At 40.1% G+C, this 15,006-nt stretch overlaps 1 protein-coding gene across 1 annotated transcript in view; it reads left to right on the forward strand.

Annotated features, from left to right (window-relative positions):
• The first annotated feature begins 1,465 nt into the window (after window positions 1-1,465).
• The window catches only part of CPQ (carboxypeptidase Q), a 458,745-nt gene continuing 445,204 nt past the window's right edge, over window positions 1,466-15,006 (forward strand). Inside the window, exon 1 of the mRNA XM_079126296.1 lies at window positions 1,466-1,600. The gene's annotated coding sequence lies outside the window, so the exon portion shown is untranslated. The remainder of the gene's footprint in view (window positions 1,601-15,006) is intronic.

Genomic DNA, 15,006 nt, shown 5'->3' on the forward strand with positions numbered 1-15,006 from the left:
AGCACTCAATAAAGGGGAAACTCTTATGATCATCACATTACGAACGAAGTATCTGACAGAGTTAAAGAGAACAAGTCAGTGCCACCTAAATGATAGCCTATGAACTGTTTTTTTATAGGCCCATGAAGCAGTATAGAAACTGAGAGTAAGCATTTAGAATTATTTTTAAAGAATAATTTACTTGTTGCAAACTTGTATTCTCATTCTAACAAAAAACCAGGGCTTGCAATATTTTATGTCTTTATGTCACTTTTGCTAGGGTTTTTTGTATTTTACAAAAATAATAGCCATGAAAGACTGGACGCAATAAAAACTTGTTCTTTATTCAAGATAGTCTGAGGAAAAAGTAACTTAATGGGCTGAATAGGACATCTAGAAATGATCATGGAAAGGTTGACCAGGGCCATATTGTGAGGGTCCCTGAATGCCTTACAGAGTTGATATTGTGTGGTGGGCAACTGGATTCATTAAAGTTTAGAGGGATTTTTAACTGAGATTTATAGGTATGTAGTAAAAGGACTTTGCACATTTTTTGTGTTTAGTGAACATGTAATTTTTTTATTTGTGTGTGTGTGTGTGTGTGTGTGTTTGGTTAAGAGGAGAGACTGGAACTGCTCAGTGTTTTACAAAGATAACTGTTTGTATTTGATAAGAGTTTGGCTAAACAAAAGAATTTAGCTAATCAAAACAAAAAACGCTGACAATACATGAGCACATACTTTGTGACCAGAAATGTGTGTGACTGTTGAGATAAGGTACACCCGGTCATCAGATGAGTCAGCTCTCTTCTTGGTCATCTTTACATAATTAATGCAAAAAAAGAGAAAAGACTTTCAGATCTCCTAGGGTGGGTCATGTCCTCTCCCCTCCATCATCACTGGCTCTCTCCTGCCACCGGCAGAATGGGGAAACAAAAGTTTAATAATCTCTTCCCCATGGGAGATGTTTGACAGCTCATAAAACATAGTTTTCGAGGGCAGCTTGCCCTTAGCCATGCTCAGAGAAAGAAACAAAAACAAAAACAAAAACAAAACAAAAATAGTTTTCCTTCCTTCCCCACCTGCACAGACTCCTGAAAGCACTCCACAGCAGTGCCAAGCCCTGTGCCTTCCGGCGGCCCTGACGCAGGTGGGACCTGACTGAGGCCACAGCTTCAGGAAAGCACCAAGCCCAGAGCCCAGGCCCTGCACACCCACGAGGTCTGAAGGCGACGCCCGCGTCTCTGTCGCCCCTGTGAGCAGCAGCTAGGCCAAGGGGTCCAGGCACTCCGGCTGTGACACCAGTTTTCCAACCGGAGCCAGAACCCAGAAGGTGGGGAACCATCCGGCCGACTGGTGGCCCCGAGGTCGCCAGACTCAGGGCGAGACCCCCAGGCGTTCTGGAGGTGGCGCCGGGTGCCCGCGCCCCGGCTCGGAGCCAGGCTTCCCGGTCCCGCCTCCCCGGCCAGGGCGAGGGGGAAGGAAGCCGGTCACGAGGCGTCGCGGCGCGGCAAGGTCTGGCCCGGGGTGTGGCCGCCGCCACGTCTGGTCCGGCTGCAAGCCTCCCTAGGGGCGCTTCCTCCGCCGCCTCGTCCGCCTCCGCCGCGGAGCTCCCAGACCAGGTGCGTGCGCTGCGGTCCGGGCTGTGCCCGCGGGCGGCTGAGCCCAGGCCCTGGCTCCTCCCGGCGGGCGGGCCCGGGGAGGGGGACAGGCTTCCAGCACCTCTCATTCGCAGGAGCGACTGAAGGACGGGCCTAGGGAGCCACTGGGAGTCGGCCCTTTAGTGACACTGGAGGCCCGGGCGCTGGAAACTTGGAAGTCCCAGGACATGGGGATGGAGGAGGATGCCGCGCTACAGCAGCCCTGCCCCACCGCGGCCTTCGTCCGCCGGGGCCCCAAGCCCCAGGCCCCAGGCCCCAGCCGCCAAGCTTCCCTCGGCCCGCATTTGGAATATTCTTAGTTCCTTTGAACTGCCAAGGGGCTTTATCAGGGCGCTTTTGAGGTTCCTTTCACTCTTTACCTTGTACTTGTGCTTTTGGTGTGCTTGAGCAGTTTCCTCTCCTAGACTCTATGATGCATGAGGGCCAAGCCCACGCCTGGCTGGCCATGGACTTAGTGCTGCTTAGTAATGAAACGAACATCTACAGAGAACTGGATGAATTAACAAATTAAGTGAATGACTACCTATGACATAGGGCAGAATGAAGGAATATATGAATGGATACAAATACGTATGAAGTGGAGGCCGTGGATATGCAGGCTTCTAACTTGTATTTTCTGTTCCTCTTCCAAAGAGTTGTGTTAAGCGGTGCACTTTTGCAAATGGAGTCGTTCTGATTGTCATTACTTAAAAGGAATTCTATGCTATTGTTAAAGAAATATCACCAGACATCCCCTGATACATCCACTGTGGAGTTGGATATACATGTTTGCTTAACACAAAATATACCTAGGCCCTTTCTTGGTTGTACTTAGTTTTCTTCTACATTGAAACTTTTGAAAAATTCTTGTCAACATGTTATTATTTAATGTATTTCTGGAAGATAAGTTTGAATTTAAAGGTTGAATCACATGACTCAGACTTGTTTCAAGAACCAGGCATTTATTTCTCTTGAATTCAGGATTGTGAAGAATCTACTGTTTTCCTGAGACAGGTGCTGGTTGTTCTGTGGGTGACTGAAGAAGGCTGAATATGGCCCAGAGAGGAAAAGAGGGACATTTACATGTGTGTGACCATATAGCACACGACAACTGCTTTAACACAATTGTTCAACGAAGCAGTGCTGTTTCTAGATCAGAGTTCCAGAAAAGCTGGGCGAGCTTGGATTTGTTACTTGATATCTTTAGGTTTTAATTTCTTAATTTCCAAGATGAGGGAGCTCAGCTGGGTCTCCTTTGTGAGTTAAATTTTGTCTTTTATCAGGGCTAGAGGGTGTAGATTATTTCTTGGAGTTCTGCTAACTTCAGTGGTCTGCTTGGCATTCTGTAGAATCTTGTTACTTTCTTCTCTGCAAGTTACAGCTCATTTGCTTTCCTCTCAATATCTGCAATAAGAGGACTTGAGACCCTTGCTGGTGGGAAGAAATGAGGGTAAGACTTTGTTCTACATTGTCACAGGCTTCCCATCCTGGTTCTAACTTATTTCCAATGCAACCCACACAGAAGATGCCATATATTTCGAGTTATCTAGGGAGTTGTGCCACTATTAATTTGCATGCATTTGAGATTAGTTATCATAGATCACATTTTAGAGCTGAAAGGACCTTGGAGATTTTTTAAAGGCACTTAAAAAGTCATTTTACATACACATTAAAATATTTTTGCACGCTACATTTAACAAACACAAAGTCCAAAAATAAAATTAATGTTACTTACTTTAGTTATTTCAAGTCTGTAGCGAGAAGTGGAGCAAATGTTTTGCTTGGTGAAAAAGACTGATTTTCTCAGGCTCTTTTCCCAAAGAGCCAGTTATGGGGTCATGTGTCATTCAGGCATGGAATGTCACAAAGATGATATTTATGGAGCACTGACCATGCAGTAGGCACTGTTATATATTTAATCTTTTTACATATATTGCCTCCTTTAATCCTTACTGTAAATTTAAGAGCCAAGTACAATTGTAATCCCTATTTGACCTTCCTAAATAGGAACAGTGCTTGGAAAATGGAAAAATCAAGACTCAAAATACAAGCACATAGAGGCAGGATTTCTCCCAGATACAGAGACAATCCCTGCTAGGAAAGCCTGTGTGTTTTGAAGAGTGTGGTCCAGAATGTATACATATTCTGGGTCCTGAGAGTAAGTGAATTTAGAATGGTAGCGCAAGATTGGAACGATTAAGACTGAATTATAGAAAAGTTGATCATTTCATTATTTTGAAAATTATGGACTTCCATTGAGATTCTAGCAGACTGATATTTTGACCTAGGTGCTCATGCATTTTAAATTTAAATTTGTTCAGTCTTACCAATTTTAGAGTATAAAGTGGGTGACATTGAGAGCTGTCATCTTGAGTGGCACTTGAGAGCTTAGAAGCCTGAGTGCCAAGCACTGTTGTTTCTTGGGCTAGCTTTGTGTCCTTGGGAAGCTGCTATCTGGCAGCTCCTCCATAGGAGGACAGCCCCTTGTGCAGACAAAGCCCAATGCCTCCGTTTCTGTAATCCAGGGACAAGAAAATAAGATGAATTTCCAGGACCCTTAAAAATTGATTAACAAGATCAAAGGACAAAAAAAAATAATTGGAAATAATTATTACTACTGTTATTATTATTATTGCTGTTATTTTGTCAAACAGGTTTATACTCATGGAAGGCAGAGACCAATTGTGTCTGCTTGGAAAACCGAGAGCTGATGCCAGTTTGATTTAGTTCAAGAGGCTGAAACTTTCTGCCCTAAAGGCTGGTATGATGGAATAGACCTTCCCGTTGCTTGCAATATTATGGAAAAAAAAAAAAAGCCAAACAAACAAACATTAAAGAAACAATTTTTATTACTTGCCCTGGAGCTGGAGCTTTAGAATGTACTTTCTTTTCCCCCTACCCTCTTAAACCACTTGGTTTTTAAAAGCATACAACCCATTCATGTGTTAGCTATAGTCAGAATATTGATCCTTTCTCTTTATTCCTGGGCTCTTCTCTTTAATGCAGCAAAGTAATAGGACTGGTGTGCTTCTAGGTATCTGGAATTTTTCTTTAGTTATTATTTTATTTGGCAAATATTAATTATATAACTACTCATCAAGTGTGTACTCTGTGCCAGATAAAGAATGGGATACTTAGTTTCAGGAGGAGAGTGATCCATTACAAATACTTGCACCCCAAATGTAGAAGAGGAAAGAGGTATGGTTGGAGCTTGGAAGACTTGCCAGAGGAGGTGAATTTTGAAGTGTGCTTTGAGGGAGAGGCAGCTGTGGAACATCCAGGTAGAGATGCCCTGGATAGAACCTTGACCCTAACAGAGTTGTCACATGATAGAGATTTCTGTCAAACCCCACAATAGGTCCTTGATCAAAAAAGGCACATCCATTTGATATCTCACTTAAAAAGAAGAAGGAAAAAGCACATTTGATTGGCTAATGACCATCACATTGTATTTCAGGTGAGGTCTTAGACATTGGATCCTTACGTAAGTTTCAGTGAAGAAAGAAAGGTTAAAGACTCAAACAATGAGGACCTACCATAAGCCATCAAGAGACACTGTGATAAGGAAACAGACAGGAATGGTTCAAAGAAACAAAGATAAAGAAACGGCAGGACTGTAACAGACGGCGGTGATCCCTACAGATCCAAGTATGGGCAGATTTGGAAAGCAGAAGAAAATTGAGGTGACTTTGCCAAATAACTGTACTTCTCTAAAGATAACATTGTCACAAGCTTTGATTTCTCATCTTACTCAGTTTGTCAGGAAGAGACAAACAGGAGATTGTTCAGAGGTGTGTGTGTTATCCAGAGAGTTGATCTTATTTTGCAGAAAAAGTGCTGGGAGACTTTGAACTAACTGAAAAATAACAGAGGAAGAGTAAGATAGAAAAAGGATAATGATAGGAAGAATTTTTCAGAACATTTGGCAAATTTCATGAGGCATGGTTGTTAATAAGGAAAAGGTGAACCGGTGTATTGTATGTTGGTATAGCAGTATTAGATTTCCTTGGAAAAAAAAAAGATTAGTACTGTGTATTTAAAAAGCAATTTTACATCACATATAACTAATTAGAGCAAATTTTTTTAAAAAAGCAACTTTACATTTGATTTTTATAAAAATGCACAGATGTAGAATGTAGGCAGACACTATTAGCTTTCTATTATAAACTTAAAATCTGGTATTAAGGTAGCTATGGTTGTAACTGGCAGTAACTCTCAGCCTTTTATAGTCCTCTGTTCTGACCATTGTATCAAAGTCGGAATTTGCCTTGGAGCCTTGGTTTCTTGCAGTGTGTCCTCTCAACCTCTACCATGTCACATCAAATAAAAGGAAAGCAGATGGTCTTTGAAGGTCAACAGAGTAAAGATCTTCAGGGGGAGAGGTAGTGGTGGAAAGGATTTTTAGTACCAGTTCTGCTGAGTGCAGTAGGGATATTCATGAAAGGTTGTATTAGAGAACATCAGTGGAAGTGAAATGACACTTATAATACAATAGGCGAGTACAATATATAATCTTATAAATCAATCTTCTGTGAAGGCAGTCACCCCTTTAGAAGGTGAACTATCAGTCATTACTTGACTTATATTGTCTGAATAAATCCAAACTTTTAAGTTTATTTAAAGCAAGATACATTCCTAACATCTAATTGTATTACATGTGAAGACTTTGCTGACTTGGCTTTCAAATATGAAGATGGGAAACTGGATCCCCAAATTATTAGAGACTACTTAAAACATATCAAACACCATGATTTCCAGTTAACTTCATCTAGCTACTTTTACTGCTTGCCAAGCACCTACGTGTAGGGCACTGGATGGAAGGAAAGACAAACCCAGCCCTGATGTCATCCCCAGTTTAACTGTGGAACTTGCAAGAGTCAGTCATGATGTGATCCATCCATATAGTGGGTCAGGGTAGGGAAACCAGAAACTCTTACAGTCCTTGAGTTCCATATTAATACTAAAATAAAACCAAGTATACTTCAAAAAAATGGGCGTTACACTAGACCCAGAGTTACTTTCTATTAATAAGAGATAAAATCTAGAAGGAAGGGGTAGTTGTCAAGCATTTAAAATGTATATCTTCAAAATCAATAAAACAAAGAAAAGTGTGAGACACTAGCAAAACAACCTGTAGGAGACCTTAGGTTTTTCATTTTACATGATAAATACATCAGACAAAACTAAATGGAAGATTTGAATACTACAACTAAGGAGATTGAAGACTATAATTTATGAGTGAATAGGGATAAGGAATGTTTCAAAATTATGAAATTGCAGTTTTAGTAATTTCTGTAAGGCAGAATTTGTGGTCATGAACTCTGTTGGCTTTTGTTTTTTCTGGAAATTTTTTATTTATTCCACATTTCTGAAAGTTAGCTTTGCCAGGTAAAGAATTTTGGTTGGCAGTGTTTTTCTTTCAGCGATTTGAATATATTATTCCATTTTCTTTTGGTCTGCAGGGTTTCTGTCACAGATAGCCGTATTGAGAATCACTTTTTGTAATATTTTTCTTATCTCTTGGTGCACTTAAAACTTTTTTATTTGTCTTTGGTTCTTAATAGTTTGACTATACATGTTATTAATGAACTGCTCTTGAATTGGAGACCTCTGTACTTCTTGTATATAGATATTGGCATCTTTTATAATTTTGAAAGTTTTCAGCCATTATTTTACAAAATATGCTTTACAACCATTTTTTCCTCTATCTTTTCCATCTGAAATACTATTTAGTGAAGATTATTTTTCTTGTTGGTGTCCTAAATTCCTATTTGCTTTCTTCATTTTTTCATTCTTTTTCCTTTTTTCTCCTATGACTAGATGATTTCAAACATTCTTTCTTTGCACTTATTCTTTTTTTTTCCTGCTTGACTGAGTCTGTTGTTGAAGATTTCTATTGGATTTTTCATTTCCATTATTATGTTCTTCATATCTAGGATTTCTGTCTTTTCTTTATCGTTTGTATTTTTCTACCTTCTCATTTTGTTTGTGTATTGTTTTTCAAAATTTATTTAATATTATGTCCATGTATTCTTGGAGTTTAGTGTATTTCTTTACAAGGATAATTCTGAAATTGTTGTTTGTTATTTCACAGAGCTCCATTTTTTAAGGCCTGCTATTGGAACTTGATTAGTTTCTTTTGGTGGTATCATAATTCCCTAATTCTTCATAATCCTTGTGTTCTTGGACTTGTTGTCTATGCATTTGAAAAGACAGATACCACTTCTGGCCTTTTTTGAAAGGGACAGGTCTTCAGAACTTGGTCTAGCTTGCGACTCTGATTGGGCCACCTGGTAATGACCCAAGGCAGGCAGAGCTTGTTGAGTTCCCTAGTTGGCTGGACCACTTTCTGTGTTCTGAGTTTGAATGGGGCTGCGCTCTAGACTCTCAGCCATCAGCCTAGACAGTGGAGCTTCCAGTTAGGAGCAGCAATCCCCTCTGGTTGAGCAGAGTGGCTGTGTGTGTTCCCTGACCATGTATTTGGATTCCGTATTTGGGCAGGGCTGCAGAATGTACCCTGCAGTTAGGTAGAAATGTGGCTCAGAATGAATGGACCCAGAGGCTATGCTCCATAGAAACCCAAAATTGAGAATTGCCTCTTCTTCCTGGGAGGTGTCCTGGAGTGGGCTCTGAGTTTGGGTTGAGCTGTCCTTTTGTCCCAAGTTGAACAGTTTCAAACGCCATGCTCCAGATAAATGCTCTGTGGCAAGACTCTCCCTTCGGAGCTGTGGGACCTTGGAGTAGGCTCAGAGGTAGAGCCCAACCACTGTTTGGACTCCAAGGTTGGGCTGGTGTAGGTCCTGTGTTCTGCTGATATGCACAGAGGCAGTGTCTCCTTGCCTGTGCAGGGCCCTGGGGTAGGCACTGAGACAAGGTGTGGAAGCTTTCTATCTAGGGAATCAAGCCAGGTTGAACTTCCCCACTGTTCTTCTGGGAGTGACCAGCATGGCTTTGCAGGTGAGCTTTGCCATTGACTGGTATCTAATTGAATAACTACAGTGGCAGGAACATGAAGCTACCACCGAGCTCCCTATGCTGGTTGCTGTGAGCACTGCCTCCTTTTTCTCCCTACCTAACCCTAATAGGTCTAACCCTGCTGTTACCCTCAGTGTTCCCTATAAGGTAAGACACAAGCTTACCTTGAAGTGAAGGTAAGCTTAGGTGAGCTTCCTGTGAAGTGTCTCATAATCCATTTTCTACCTTCATATACTATATCCTTTCTCTACCCAGAATGCTAGGAAAGCTGATGTCCACTCCCAGTTCTCTTTTCTCTCTGTAGAAACTATGAGCTCAGGGAAATCTTATCTTTGTGCTGTTGGGGCAACATGGAAGAAGGGGAGGGTTGACATAGGCAAAATGAGACTGTTCTACTTGTCCTCTAATATGGTTTTATTTGGTTCTCTGGTTCATGTGATGTCTCAGTATAATCCCCAAGTTTTGAGGTTTTCACAAAGGTGTTCTCATCTGTGGATATTTGCAAGTGAATCTTTCTATAGAGTGAAGAGAACCTTCTGGAATCATATTGCTGACATCACTTTTATATATTTGCAGAGAATTTACTTCCTTCTTGGAATATTTATGAGAAATTATTAAAAAAAACTAAATGAAGACTTCAGTGAAAAATGTCTGTCTTATTCTTACTGACCTTGTGCCTTGGTCTTCTTGTTTAGCACATGGTTTTAGCCAACTTTGTAATAGGTTGAAATAGTAAAATAAAAAGGTAACATTTCTCTTTGTCTCGTGATGCTGTTGAGCTGTTCACACAATCCATTTTCCACTTTCATATACATATCCCCCTTTTGTGTCCAGATGATCATTTTGAGGTTCTTTTTTCATTATAAAACTACATTAGATCTATGTTATAAGTAATTTGTATCTGTATTTATTATATTTTGTTGAGTAACTATAGATCCATTTTGGATCATTAAAGCCATATATTGTACCCTACATTTTAATGCTTACAACATCTGGCTATTCTTTCATAGGGTTTTTCTTTTCTAAGCTAAAGCTTAATAAAAGAGGGGTGGGCAGGGGATAATAGGAAGTCTAAAAAATAAATGGAAGTATCACAAACACTAATTAAGTTCTTTGAGAAGCAGATGGTAAATGTGGAAATCAACTCTATTCTGATTTCATTTATCTGCCTATTCTGTCTAGATCTTAGGTCTGCCACTTAAACTAATCACTCACTAGTATCCTGTGTTCCTTGTAGTTTATTAGTTAAGAACATGGGCTTTGGCCCAGTGTGGTGGTGCATGCCTATAATCCCAGCACTTTGGCAGGCTGAGGCAGGAGGATCACAAGTTCAAAGCCAGCCTCAGCAGTTTAGCAAGGTCCTAAACAAATGTTTCAAAATAAAAAAATAATAATGAAAAGAAAGGACTGAGAATGTGGCTCAATGATTAAGTGCCCCTGGGTTCAATCCCTGGTACAGAATTAAAACCAAAACCAAACAAACAAAATGGGCTTTTTAGCCAGTGTCTTGGATTCAAACATGAGCTCTACCACTATCATCCATGTGACCTTGGGCCAGTTATATATCCTGTCTGTGTTTCAGATTTTTTATCTGTAAAACTGGGAAAATATTTATAGCTGTCTGTGGTAGACAGAATAATATCTTGTTTCCACCCTCAACAGTGTCCACGTTCTAATCCCTGGAACCTGAGAATATATTAACTTCTGTGGCAAAGGGGAATTAAAGTTGCTGATGGAGCTGGTTATGGTGACACATGCCTGTAATTCCAGCAACTCAGGAGGCTGAGGCAGAAGGATTGCAAATTCATGGCCAGACTCAGCAATTTAGCAAGACTGTCTCAAAATAAAAAAAGACTGGGGATGTAGCTCAGTGGTATAGCACCCCTGGATTCAACCCCCAAAATCTCCCCCTTACAAGTTTGCAAATGGAATTAACATTGCTAATCACCTGACTTTAAAGTAGGGAGATTATCCTGGATTATCTAGGTGTCCCCAGTGTAAGGACAGATGTCCCTAAAAATGGATACAGAGGAAGAGATGTGACTCTGAAAGAATGATCAGAGAGAGGCAATATTGCTGGCTTTGAAGAAGAGGAAGTGGTCTGAGTTAGGGATGGGAGTGGCCTCTAGAAACTGGGAAACACAAACAGGTCCCTTCCTAGAGCCTCCAGGAAGGGGAGCAGCTCTGCCAACTCATTGCTTATTTTTTACCTGGTGCATCCAGGGTTGGTCATCTGACCTTCAGAACTGAAGAGAATAAATTTATATTGTGTGAGATACCTAGGCGGTAGTGATTTGTTACTGCTATAACAACAACGTAAAATGCTATAACAACAACGTAAAGTAGTAATACATCCCTGGTCCTACAGAGTTGTCTTAGGGTTTAGCAGTGTGTACATTTAGGACCTCTTCCATGCAAGGGTAAGTGCTGAATCAATATTAGACACAATTAGTATTTATTGGTACTTCATTCTCCCTTTTGTCCTTGTCCCTTTGTCATAGTTGTCTGGTGATTACCCAAAATCGTTGTGCCTCCCCTACCAAGACCTTGGACCCAGGAGTCTCTCATTTTCGTGCTGGGCTAGACTCAGTCTCCAGCAATTTGTCTAAGTTACCATTTCAGTGTCCCCACCAGTACTGGCTCCAGCAGCATCTGGTCCAGGGAAGCAGCTCTTGGCTGTGACTCTCCAGATGTGCCTGCCTCCCCAATAGTAGGTTGGTGGTTTGCCCTGCCATCTCAGTTCTCTGATGGGTCCAAGGAAGGTTACTGGTTTTCAGTTTGTTCAGTTTTATCTGTTGTTGTAAGGACAGGAGTGATGACTTGCAAGCTCCTTCTGTGTGGAGCTGAACTTGGAAGTTCTGGCAATGTTGTCTTCACCCCAGGGCTTTAAGGATCTCCATTATTCTCAGTACATCTTTCATGTCTATACTTGACTTCTTTCTGGTTTTTATTCTCTGGTCTTCACCTTATCAATTGTAAGAGTGGCAGAATTTTTCTTCATGATTCTTTTCTTAAACTAACTCTTCTTAACACATTACCCAATCAGTGTCCTTAATGTATATGTCTAATTTTGGACTTTTAACATTTAAATTTTTCTCTTAAATGTTTGTGATAATAGGACAAAGTGAAGGTATTATAACAGTTTTTGATAATTGAATCTTTTTCTTCATTGCATTGTTAAAGGCAAAGTATTAGTGGTACAATTCTTAAAGATGAATGGATTCTTCAATGTGTATTTGTAGTATATTTTTATTTATTCTTCCCTAAAAGAACTGCTTCTCTATAGCTTTTATGTTAAGTTGGACTTGTCTGTTAGCTGAGCCACTAAACTAAGCTGCATTTTCCTGGGTCAATGAATAATGGAAACAATTCTCAGAATAATTAAATCAGCTAAGACCCAGTTTCTGGGCAGGGAGTTAGGATTTGATATTTTCTTTTGATTGGTTTTCTGAAAACTACTAAAACTTTAACACTAAACTTTCTAGAAATGGAGTAATCACCTCTCATGTCATTTCTCTAAATCCTTTTCCTGAATGGGGACAGGCAGTTGTAAAGACTGGCAGGGGAAAGAGGATGTATACTCATGAGGGAAGAAGGACTCTGCTTTGAAAACACAGATGAGCCTTTGGATGTGGAAATTTACAAGGCTCAAAGAGGCCTGAAACATCTTTAGAAGCCGAGTCCAGCAGAATAATGGGAGGCTGTGTGCTGGCTTGGCATGGAAGCCTGTCTGGCACAAACTACACTGTAAACAACTCTTCAAACATTTGCATCTGCATACATGACATGAGATTCTCAAAATGTCCAATTAAACACTTGTCAATGGAAGAAATGTTTGTTTCCTCAGGGGACTGGGTGTCAGCCTTGGCCTTTCTATTGGGGAACCAGCTTCAGCTGATACTGTTATGTGCTCTTCCTTTCTGGTCTTGCTCCTCTCCTTCTTGTTCTGATGAAATTCCTCTTGAAAGCTGTGGAAAGTGTGCCAAGCTGTGGGCCATGGGATTTGCTTAGGTAACTAAAGAAATATCCAGGCTGTGAGCACTTTTCAAACCCAACAAAATCCCAGTGCTTTAGATTCTTTTGCACAGTTCTAAACCGGTTGTGCTTGAAAATTTTTAGCAAGTGGTTGCAGTTTAGGAAAAGAGAGAAGGGTAGTGCTGTTATTATTATTTTTTAAATATACTTTTTCTAAGGACTGGATTCCTTTTTATCAACAAGCATTTATAGAACAGGAATTAATAGTAGTGTTGTATATGTGTTTGTGTGTCCTCATCCTCTGATTGAGACAGCAATGAAATATTTGGATATATGTTATAGCATCACAGAGGACAAGAGAAAAAACAGAGAATGATCAAAGAATTTTCAATTTTTTTTTTTAGAAAACTTGTATAAAAAGAAAACTCTGTGTCCTTGAGCAAATTTCCCAGATCCATTGGCCTCAGCTTCCTAATCTATAAAATAGATTGTATAATATCAAGAAGAACAAAGATTATCAATATCAAATAAAACGATTTCTGTGAAGCACCTGTAACAGTACTTGCCCCATTGTAAATGCTCAACAAATATTAGCTAGTAATGAGATATTAATAGCTTTTTGGACTAAAGAGGTTTAAACATTCTTGTATGGTGAAGGAAAGGAGGAAAGAACAGGGAGAGGAATTAAATAGTTGGTGCAGTATGGATTGAGGATTTAGTTTGGGGAAGGCTGGTCAGCTGTTCTTTTATCTTTACAGGAGCTGAGAAACTCAGGATAGATAAAGGGATAGAAAAGTTTTGAGGGAAGATGAAATACAAAGCATCTCATGGACATAAAATTGTCCCCTGAGTTATGTGGAAGAAGAGCGCTTTCACTGATCATGAAGGGGAGTAGGGGTGGAATTTGGGGCTTAAGGAGAGTGGAAAAATTGTGTGGCAGCTGCGTGGGGAACTTGATAGGGGTCAACTGAAGATAAATATAAGGGTTGCCCAGCAATGCAGAGGATACAGCTGAGGTCAGAAAGCCCTAGTTTCTTGTGGAGATATTTGGTTATGTGAATGTTGATGGTAGTATTGTGCTCCCTGAAGCATGCACAGAGACAATCCAAAATTAGTTTTGAGGAATGGAAAAGGAGGTGAGGAAGAAAGGCAAAGGCATTCTAAGATGCCTTAGTGAGAAAGAACATTGTTGGAATCATTAACCACCAAGTAAGGTTGTGAGCTAAGATTAATCTGAAATATTAATTTGGGTGGATAAATGTTCAGACAGACTGGAGGTGGGGGTTCTTCACTGAGCCAGCATGGATCTGACTGCTGCTCTGTTCCATTCATGTGCTGAAAGATGGGGTGACAGTGACGTAGGAGACCAAGCTCACTTTGAAATCTCAAAAACTGGGCAGATGATCCAAAGGACAGCAATCTGTCCCTTTGGGAAAGTTTAGCCTGGTGACTTAACTGAGTAATTAAAATTCAGATTGTGAGGTACTTTGGAAGAGGTAAGCAGAGGGTGCTAGGAAGTCATAGAAGAGGACATTCAACAACCTGTGAAGAGAGGGCAGGTCAGGAAAAGCACCTGGAAAGGATCTTCCATGAATAGAGCCAAGGCAATTGTAGGAAAATGAGGGTGAAGAATGACAGGAAGTGAGAGGAGAAGACAAGGGAGCAGACCAAGGCAAAAGCAGGGCACGGACATTGATTTGGTCAGGGCAGATGAAGAATTTCATAGAGAAGGTGGTAACTGAGGTAAATTATGTATTATACTGTTCCTTAGTGAAGGAAATCAAGAAAACCTGAATTGAAGTGGTAAAATTTAATAGGTAGGGACTGAAAAAAGAGATGTCAGTAGAAGAGAAAGATGAGATTTAGTGACTGATGGATTTTGTGGGGAAATGAACAGGGGATTTTGTACTTTTGAGCCTAAATAATGGGGACAATTACAGATTCAATAACAGGGAAATCGAACCGTGTTCTTTTTTTTTATTTCTATTTCAATTTTACTACTGATTATTTACTCTTTAATTATTGTCTCTGTAATGTTTTATGCTTCTGAGGGCGGGGATCTTTACTGTCACTTCTTTTGTATTATGGAAAGTTCAGGAGATATAGTTTTAAATAAAGAGTTGGTAATTGAATAATTATTAATTGGAAAAACTACTAACCTGTAGTAATTACACTTTGAATATACATTGTGAGCTTCCCTTTTCCCTATGGGCAGAAATAATTTTGAATTGATTGGACTGACAGATGCTGAAACAATTTAGTTCAATTAAGAAAATCCTTATTAAGTTCTGGAACATATGGGAAAGTGCCGAATAAATATTCATTTGTTTACTTTATTCAGTCAGCAAATATTTAATGAGTATATACTATTTGTCCTGTACTGTGTTAGGTACTGTAATAAATGTTTGCTGTTAACCATCTAGATATGTAAAATCCAA

Source organism: Sciurus vulgaris (genome assembly GCF_902686455.1).
Source record: "Sciurus vulgaris genome assembly, chromosome: 1".
NCBI lineage: Eukaryota > Metazoa > Chordata > Mammalia > Rodentia > Sciuridae > Sciurus > Sciurus vulgaris.